Source organism: Silene latifolia, chromosome X (assembly GCF_048544455.1).
Source record: "Silene latifolia isolate original U9 population chromosome X, ASM4854445v1, whole genome shotgun sequence".
Classification (NCBI taxonomy): Eukaryota; Viridiplantae; Streptophyta; class Magnoliopsida; order Caryophyllales; family Caryophyllaceae; genus Silene; species Silene latifolia.
In genome coordinates this window covers 144,668,452-144,678,042 of record NC_133537.1, presented here as the reverse complement: position 1 = coordinate 144,678,042, position 9,591 = coordinate 144,668,452, and the positions used below count along the sequence as shown (strand labels likewise).

Below are 9,591 nucleotides of genomic sequence, written 5' to 3'. Positions count from 1 at the left end.
CTCAAACTTCAAGTTGATGGTACCAATATGAGCACTAAGTTGAGCACCCAATTGAGTAATAGAGTCCACTTCTTGCTTTCCTCCTCTAGAAGCCTTCCGATGCCTACTATATTGTGAGTTATGGATCGTCATTTCCTCAATCTTGTTCCATGTTTGATTATCGTCAACTTCGGTGAACATACCATTTGATCCCATGTTGATAATGTTTCGGGAGTCTTCATAAACACCATTCCAAAATTGTTGTACCAAGAACCACTCGCTAAGTCCGTGATGAGGACATGAGCGGCGAGTTCCTTTGAATCGCTCCCAAGCTTCATACAAATATTCTTCGTCCCTTTGTTTGAATCTCGTGATTTGGGCTCTTAGAATGTTAGTCTTTTCCGGAGGGTAGAACTTTTTGTAGAAAGCAAGTGCTAATTTCTTCCAAGAGTCAATACCAAGAGTAGCCTTATCAAGGCTCTTTAACCATTGTTTCGCAGTACCAATCAAAGCAAAAGGAAATAAGACCCATCAAATTTGGTCTTGAGTCACTCTGGTTTGAGAAATCGCATCACAATAGTCACAAAAAGTCTCCATATGAGAATGAGGGTATTAACTAGGAATCCCCCCAAATTGGCTTCTTTCGACTAATTGGATAAATGCGGATTTTGCAATGAAATTACCGGTCAAATGTTGTGATGTGGGAGTACCATTTGGTAGGTTCTACTCGGTTGGTACGAAATGTCATGAAAATTTAGGCATTGTGGGTTGATTTTGTGGTTGGTTTTGTGTTGGGTTATCCTCTCATTCTCTTGCAAAAGGGGTGATGAACTCAATATTATTTGGTTGAATATCCACAATCTCACCAATACCTCTCAAAGTATTTCTAGCAAGTCTTCTATTGTTGGTCAAAGTTCTTTCAATTTCAAGATCAATGGGTAACAAGTTACCTTATGATCTCCGAGACATGCAAAATATCAAACAAATAAAAAAAAATTAGAACAAACCTTGAGGAGTTTTACTTCCCCAAGGTAGAGAAAGACACAACTAAAAATAATCAAAGAAAATCAAATCAAGTTAACACCGTCCCCGGCAACAGCGCCATTTTTGGTTCGTCAGTTTTGTTACTCGTCGTCAAAAGTTACCTAGACCAAAACAATATTTATAACTTCACAAACTACTCTACTATTAGTAAAGAGGTAAGTAAAGGTCGGATCCCAAGGGACGGGTATTAATGTATGATTTTCGATTGCAAATGGTCGTGTCTAAGGGTGTCACAATTTGGGTTGAGATAGGAGATCACTAAACTAAATAAAAATGTAAATAAACAAGCAAGATGATTAAAATGAGATGTAAACAATTGATTAGAAGCACTAGGGTGTCATGGGTTCATAGGGGATTCATGGAAATTGATCATACAAACATATTCTCAAGTTATAAGCAAGCAATTATTGTTGTGATAGGATCGAGTTGGTTTATATCTTACAATCCTAGGAAGGTTTGGGTCCCGGAGCCGAATCGATTAGATTGTACAACACCTACAAGTCGACTTAATCCTCCCTACTCAACTATATGCATGGTCTAATGAGACTCGAGTTGGTTTATATCTTACAAGTCTCATTGAATAGGTAAGTGATGGGTAAAAAATGCAAGGATTCATAGGCTCGCATTTGTATCAAACATAACATGTGCATAAGTTGAGATCACAACAAGCAAGCAAATAAATTATGTGAACATATTAGATTAAGCATGAATCATCCCCCATATTGGTTTCCCCTAATTCCCCATTAACCCTAGTTAAGATGACTACTCACTCATCATCAAGTTTAACATGCTAACAAGGTTGTCAATCATACTAGGAAGACAAAACATGATAAATAAATGAAAATGATTAACAATAATTAAAAAGGGATTAAGAGAATTATACCTAATGATGATTCCAAAATAATAAGCAAAGAATAATAGTAGTACTTGATGATTGATGGAAGGTTGTCAATCCTCCAAATAAACCCCAAATAATCTTCAATTACCCAAAATAAATGATGAACAATAGAGAAATTAAGGAAATGAGATTTGTATTAATGCTTAATTAAGAGTTGATTACAAGATTAAGATTAGATTAGAATAACATAAAAAGAGTATAAGAAGGACATGATAATCAAAAGGTTGAAGGATGGTGAGGGAGAATGTGTGTCGCCAATTAGGTTTAGGGAGAAATGAAAAAGAAACTGATTTGGGTTTACGATTCGCGATTTATAACTTAACGCTGAACCCGCCATGCTCTATCTTGTATGGAACTTACTCGATCGAGTGGCCTCTACTCGATCGAGTCACTGGACTACTCGATCGAGTAGCCTACACTAGATCCAGTTCCTACATCCCAAAGGTTACTATGATGCAAGGCCGAAAGAGTAAAGCTTCCAAGAGGTCTACCATATATCTAAGGTCAGTCAGCAGGACCCTAACAGGCGGGTATTACAATCTCTCTTCCCCCCCCCCTAAAAAGAACATCGTCCTCGAAGTTCAACTCATCGCCTCCCACAAACTGAAAGTGTATCCTAAGCCAATATGACCAACAACAACCCATCCCAACAAGAACCACTGTAACCATACCCCGAACATACCACCCAACCTCCCATGCCGACTAATCATCATCATCCTTGCTCGCGAATATAACTACCAAAACATAACTCCACCACGAGTCATCATCCAAATGTTAACAATCGAAAAGGTACATAGATATAAACTATTACTTCCATTTTACCAAGCGAATTCATCACCATACAACACCATACGAATTCAATATAATTAAATTACTCAACATAATTTATAACTTCATGACAATGCAACAACTAAATTACCCCACAAATGATTAAATCATTTAGACAACATTTTGATTACTTAAAAGAAATAATAAATATATTAGTAATAAATTACATAAAAGAAGACGTTTTTGACATTTTTACGCGCGACAGTACTGTTCCCCTCTTAAAAAGAATTTCATTCCTTAAGTTCACCTTTAAGATTAGCTATATCAAGACTAAACGAAACCCACAACCTATCCTTTGACATTATAAAACTAACATGTATCTATGTTAACATATAAGATGAAAAATAACAACACAACAATGAATCTGCCATGCACAACAAGTACTATTCGGTTTACATATATATTGTAAAATAACTTGTCTGTTTGACATCATGATATCATTGCGGCCAACTTAGTACCAACATAGCCCATATAACGAAAACTAACAAAAAGTAGTAACCACATAGAACTACAATTACTGCATACCGTCTTGATGCCACTCATACACAAATCGAAAGCATAGAGGTGACTCTTAATGATCTTAATAACAACATATGAGTTAACCAAATTACCTCATGGTCCCAAGTGAAATAATAAAAACAGTCTCTATAAACATGCAGGGGCACTCGATAGAGTTAGGCGTATTCGATCGAGTTAGACATACTCGATCGTGTATGTGCAGGTCAGAATGCTCCTTAAAATGCAACATATATGATACTCGATCGATTTGAAGGTACTCGATCGATATGTCAAAATTAGAATGCTCCCTAATGCCATATCAAGCAAAGATATATCCAAAGTTTCGGGATTTTATTCCCGCCATCATTGTACCTACACAACAGTTCTAGAAAATCCAGTCACGAAATATGGCCTTATGGCCGATTACATACCAAATAAAAATCCAATACCGCAAAAATAAAGATAACAATCCGACACAAGTCCACTAATCACAAGTATAAAAACAATGAAACGGTCAATCAAGGACACCGCCACGAACCTCCTCCATCTCCTCATCACCTCAAGTCCTGAAGTGCCAACTCCTGATGTGCCTCCTCCAAACCGTCCTCCGGTAGAAGCTCTCGTTCATGGGTCTCCTTCACTTCTACATGGTGCTAGGCATCCATAAGGGTAGCACGTAGGGGCTCCCCATGTAGCCGGATTCGTCCCGTAGGAGTGAAACACACCACTATCGTTCCTTACGCCGCGTCACCAAACCGGTTGAGCCAAGTTAGTCCCCACACCCTGAACATAAGCCATCTCATGAAGGTTCCGGAGCACCAAGGAGTTCGACACCCTCTAAGTGAGCTCACTCACCTGCATCTTGGGGCTAAAGGATGTTGGGTAACCGGGGTACTTGTTGATGGGTCGTGTCGTTGAACGCCCTCAAACAATATTTATATTCTCCACAAACTACCCTTAGTAGAGAGGTAAGTAAAGGTCGGATCCCAAGGGACGAGTATTGAATTAAGCTATCAAATGCTAGTAGTTATGCGTTAGAGTCACAATTTAGTTTGGATTGAGATGATTATCTAAACTACTAGGCAAGGTAAATGTAAACAAATAAAAAGTAAAGCAAGTATAATAAATGGGAATGTAAATAATTGATAAAAGACACTTAGGGTGTCATGGGTTCTTAAGGGACTCATGGTGAGATGACATAAACAAGTTTCATAGATGCAAGCAAATTATTGTTGTAGTGGAATCGAGTTAGTTTATATCTTACAATTTCTAGGAAGGTTTGGGTCTCGAAGCCGAGTCGATCAAGACTTTACAACACCTACAAGTCGACTTAATTTCGTTCTATTCAACCATATGCATGGTCTAACAAGCCTTCAGTTTGTTTATGTCTTACAAGTCTTGTTGAATGGATAAGAGATTTATGCTAGGTTGTCAATCAAGCATTTCATCAATCATAACATTAAGTAAACATCTACCCCATGATTAACTCCCCTAATCCCCCATTAACCCTAGTTAGGAGACTACTCACTCATGATCATGGAAAGCATGTTAAAAAGGGTGTCAATCACATTAACAAGTCTAAACGTGATTGATGAGTAAAACAATAAACAATAATTAAGCAAAGAGTAAAGAAATTGTACCTAACTTATGATGAACAAATGGAAAGGAAAGAATAATAGAAGAGAACTTGATTGATGAATGAAGAGTTGTCAATTCTTCAATAAACCCCAAATAATCATTCAATTACCCAACTAGATCTAAAAATTCTTCAACAATAATTAAGGAAGGATTAATATGTAATTAAGCTAATTGATTTCTAATCTACTCTTAATGACTTGATGCTAATCCTCTATTACAAGAGAGTATTTATATTAAGTATAAGTAGTAGGTTAACTAAGGGCTTAAATGATGATTAAGTCCCTAAAATGAAGATTAACGCCTTGAAAGTCCATCATAGAGACGCTCGACCTGCCCCTGTTGGACGCCCATGATGTAAAGGAATACGCTCGTCCTGGTTGTGGGACACTCGGGCTGAGTCTTGGGACGCCCGTCTTGCTCATCAGGACACTCGGGCCGTGCTTGGGACGCCCGTCTCATAGGTCAATTTGGCTTCTTCTTCAATTTGTTGCCTCAAGATCCATGGGGATCATTGGGGGGAGCCTTGGGGGTCCTTCATCACTGCCCATTTATTTGTTCTATCTACTTAGGCCTTTAGTATCAGTCTTATCATTGATGCTTGGTCGTTATATGCGATCAATTTAGCTCCGTTTTTGCTCCATGCACGCAAGGCTAGCGCTCCTTCCCTACCAAGGGCACAAAACCTCATAGAATATGCAAATTAGGAAGCTTAAGATAGAAACGACCCTAATACATGCAAGAAAGCGTAGGAACGAGGCTAGTTCGGGGACTAAATGTGTGTAAATATGAGTCACATCAAATATCCCCAAACCGAACCTTTGCTCGTGCCGAGTAAAGAGGTGACTAAAACTATGACCTTTATTAATACTACAAGACGATGTGAGACAATTAGCGTGTCTCATTCCATCGCTTCAACTCACAACAAGACACATATGAGGTAAGATGCCTTCTTGAAAGGCAAGGTGAGGCTTGCCAAATTGGCGATGCATCCTAACATTTAAGCACATAAAAACAATTAAGGGATGCATCTACAAAAAGAATAGTCACTTTTCTCATCTAAGTGGTGGAAATTACCTACAAGGAAAACAATTCAAGGGCACACACTCCATCATAGATATTAGTTCTCCTAATTACTAAGTCCAAGAGGATACAAACAAGTCACCTCCAAGTTGTGTTAAACTAGGTTACCTTTGTCCACAATTGTTCAATACTTTTGTGAAGGGCGATCGGATGAGGGTGGAATGATGATCCTTATGAAGTTAGTGGCATGTGGCGTGTGGCATGTGACATGATAAATCTCGGATTCTCGACAAGTGTAAAGGCCAAGGATCATTCCAAGCTCAACAAGGTGGCATAACAAAAATGATTTTTGGGAATGGAGTGCTTAAGTCAATCAAAACAAAACTAGTGGATTTGACTAACTTTCAAAACTCGACCTCAATTCAACTTCTGCATTTCCCAATTCAAAACTTTGAAATAGGATTTGTCCCTCATTTGCTAGTGTCCTTTGCTTTCGCCAATTGCTTATTAGGCAACCGGTTAACCTCTAAACAATAGCTCTTGGGGTGATAGTCACTTTGTCTTTGGGCGGCCGAATACACAACCATGTGGGGGCCCAATTCAATGAATCCCACACCAAAGCACATTGAAGTGGTACTCCTCCATCAATTTTCTCGTCAATATCAACAATTCAAAACATTTTGTGGTCTCTTTGGCAATTAAAAATGATTTCACGTTCACAGAACTTTTGAAATAGGCACTTCAAACTTATTAATGAAAAGTATTTTTGGGTTGCCAAACCACCATGTCAATCAAGGTCCCCTAGATAAGTGGATCAAGTCCATATGACATCATAAGGTTGGATAGGTGACACAGATGCAAACCCTTGACTAGGCCTTAGTCCATGGGCAAAGGATACTAGTATGACACATCATAGGGTGTCTTGAGACTATTCTAGCAAACAAAGTCTCCAGGAGAAAAATTATCTACAAGGGCCATATATAAACTTGCCAAGCTTCCCAAATAGGAATTTTCGTAAATATTTTCTAAAATACAACTACATGCCATGATGCAACTATCAAATATACAACTCTAATGCATATGCTACTATCAACTAATATGCCAAGTAAACGAAATGGAAACTCTTAACAACACATAGGTTTGTACCGCATCAATCAAAATATAGCCACATTGTCATTAACATATAGAAGGAGAAAGGATATTTGGAAAGATCATACCATGCGGTCTTCTATTTTCATCATGCTTCAAATGTGGCGTAGTCGCTCCAATGTGATAAGAGTGACAAATAAACAAACAAGTATATACAATATATACATTTCTATACTACAAAGAAAAGGAACATGTTTTTGGATTTTTAAAATTTTTATCATTTTTTTTAAAATAAGTTAGAGGTTAGATGTTAGAGTGTTAGAATTCCCCACCCCCACACTAGTATGGACATTGTCCTCAATGGACAATACGATAGGGAATTATTCAAATGCATGAAATTATATGATATGCATGAATGCTACACTAAATGCATACTACATGAAGCATATTACAAATGATGCGAGCTAAACTAGTCAAACTGATGCATGCTTTCTATTATTCGGAGAGCTAATTTAGATTAACTCGGGTTGCTTGTAACTAAACATCCCCAAACCGGTTAAATTTATGGGGGAAGTTTGGCCACAAGGCCATGCATGCAATGTTATGCAAATTGTCATTTTGGATTTTTCTAGTGGGAACAAAAATTGTCATCACCTCGATGTGGCTAAGGTGGAAAAAGTCCTTTGGTATTGCTAGGACACTTCACTAGGCAAAAAACCAGAACAACAATAACTATTCAAATCAAATTATAAAGCAAATCAAATTTTGAAAAAGAGAGGAGAGAGGAAGAATAAGCTCACATAAGCCATGGTGGGTGCTTCTTGCCCGCTTTACTAAGCCAAAGAACTCTTCACTTATCATCATCATCTCCTCCAAGTTCATCGCTCCAATTCACTCTAGACTCGTCACTTTCATAGAAGTCCATGAACTCATCCCCATCGCTACTCAACTCCACGGGGTCATTGTCACTCTCCCTTCCATCACTACCATTGCCACTTTGATGAGTCATAATTATATACATATTTATGCCTCCCCTTAATAGCTTTTGATACGATTTTCGTGATAAATTATATTAGTTACATGCCTTTTATGTTAGAGATGTTGATACTTCCATTATTTGATGTTTACTGCAGGAATGATGCATTTGAGGAGCAAAGGAATGAAATGGGCATCGCGGAGTAGGCATGAAGAAATACACGAAGTATGGCACGGGAATCCATAAGAATAAAGGAAGGGAAGTTAAAAAGACAACACGAAGAAAGGAGCTGAAAAGGGATGGTTCCTTGATCAATTAGGCCAAGGCTCGATCGAGGATATTGTTGACTCGATCAAGTACATTGGGGCTCGATCGAGGAACCACTTTATTCTATAATTTCCGCAATTTTCCTTAAGTCGGTTATGTTTTATTATAAATACCCAAAGTCGTACCCTAATTTATTTATGCTTTATTTTCCGTAGCTACAGTAGAATTTACCCAAGAAAAACTCTCAAATACTTACTTTAGTTCAATTTATTGTTCTTACTTCCGGATCTAAGCTATTTTATGGTATTGTTCTAATCTTTCTTTAATAATTATTATTCAAGCTTTATTCATCTTTTATTATTGTTCAGCATGTTTCTTATTATTATTGTTCTTGTTTTTCCTTTTAATATGAGTATCTAATTCTCTCATCTAGGATGAATGGCGATCTAGGTTGTTAGAAGGGGGATTATATTGATGAATTGATAGTTAAATTGCTCTTTATTATTGTTCAGTTTGTTGGTTTATATCTAGTTGATTAGCTTCTGCAGGGTTAATTAATTAGTATTGCATAAACTAGGATTTTCAGCGATCGGGTTAAGACTAGTATAGGCTACGACAACTGATAGAACAAATTTAATGATAGCGATTGCATGTTAGATTATATCTAAAGGACATATTGGAATCGACCAAGCTTATGACCTTAAATAATATAAATTGCTCTATTAATAAGTTAAATCTCACCCCCGAATAACTACCTAGTGAACCTAATTCCTAGAATTGTTAATATTATTGTTATTCATCTTTTATAACACCTGCTTTTAGTTGTTAGAAATCAAACATTCGAAACCCCCATAGATTGGTTACTTTAAGACACTTTAAATATTAAAAAACTGAATATTACCGGCTCCCTGTGGAGTCGATACCCTTCTTGCCACTAGCTATTTTGTTAGTACTGATATATGATTACTTTGATTTAGGTGATATGACTTTAGCCTTATCACACTTGCTCTGCCATTCCCATGGGCCGAATTTGGGAAGAAAATGTCAACTTGAGCCCAAGAGGGAAGCATTGCTTCTTCATTAAAGCGGCATTGGTAGGCCATTTGATGGAAACTAGGGTATAGCGCATAGTAGGCATCCACCCTATCATCATATTGTTGTCGATGAAAAGCTTGAAGTAGACTGGTGGCAAAGTCATCCTTTGGGAGAATGAACGGGTTAGGATGGTTGTAGGGTTGGTAAGGGAAGGGGTATGGATGAATAATGATCTTTTCCCTTTCATTCTTTTGCTCATGCTCTTATTGTTGTTGAGTAGGGGGTAGGGCTTGATTCTCCTATCTTGTGTTTCTGGGCA

At 37.6% G+C, this 9,591-nt stretch overlaps 1 non-coding gene across 1 annotated transcript; it reads left to right on the top strand.

Annotated features, from left to right (window-relative positions):
• Window positions 1-262: 262 nt before the first annotated feature.
• Window positions 263-369, top strand: LOC141624639 (small nucleolar RNA R71). The gene has a single exon (XR_012534444.1). It is a non-coding gene; the product is annotated as a small nucleolar RNA R71 (small nucleolar RNA).
• The last annotated feature ends 9,222 nt before the right edge of the window (window positions 370-9,591 follow it).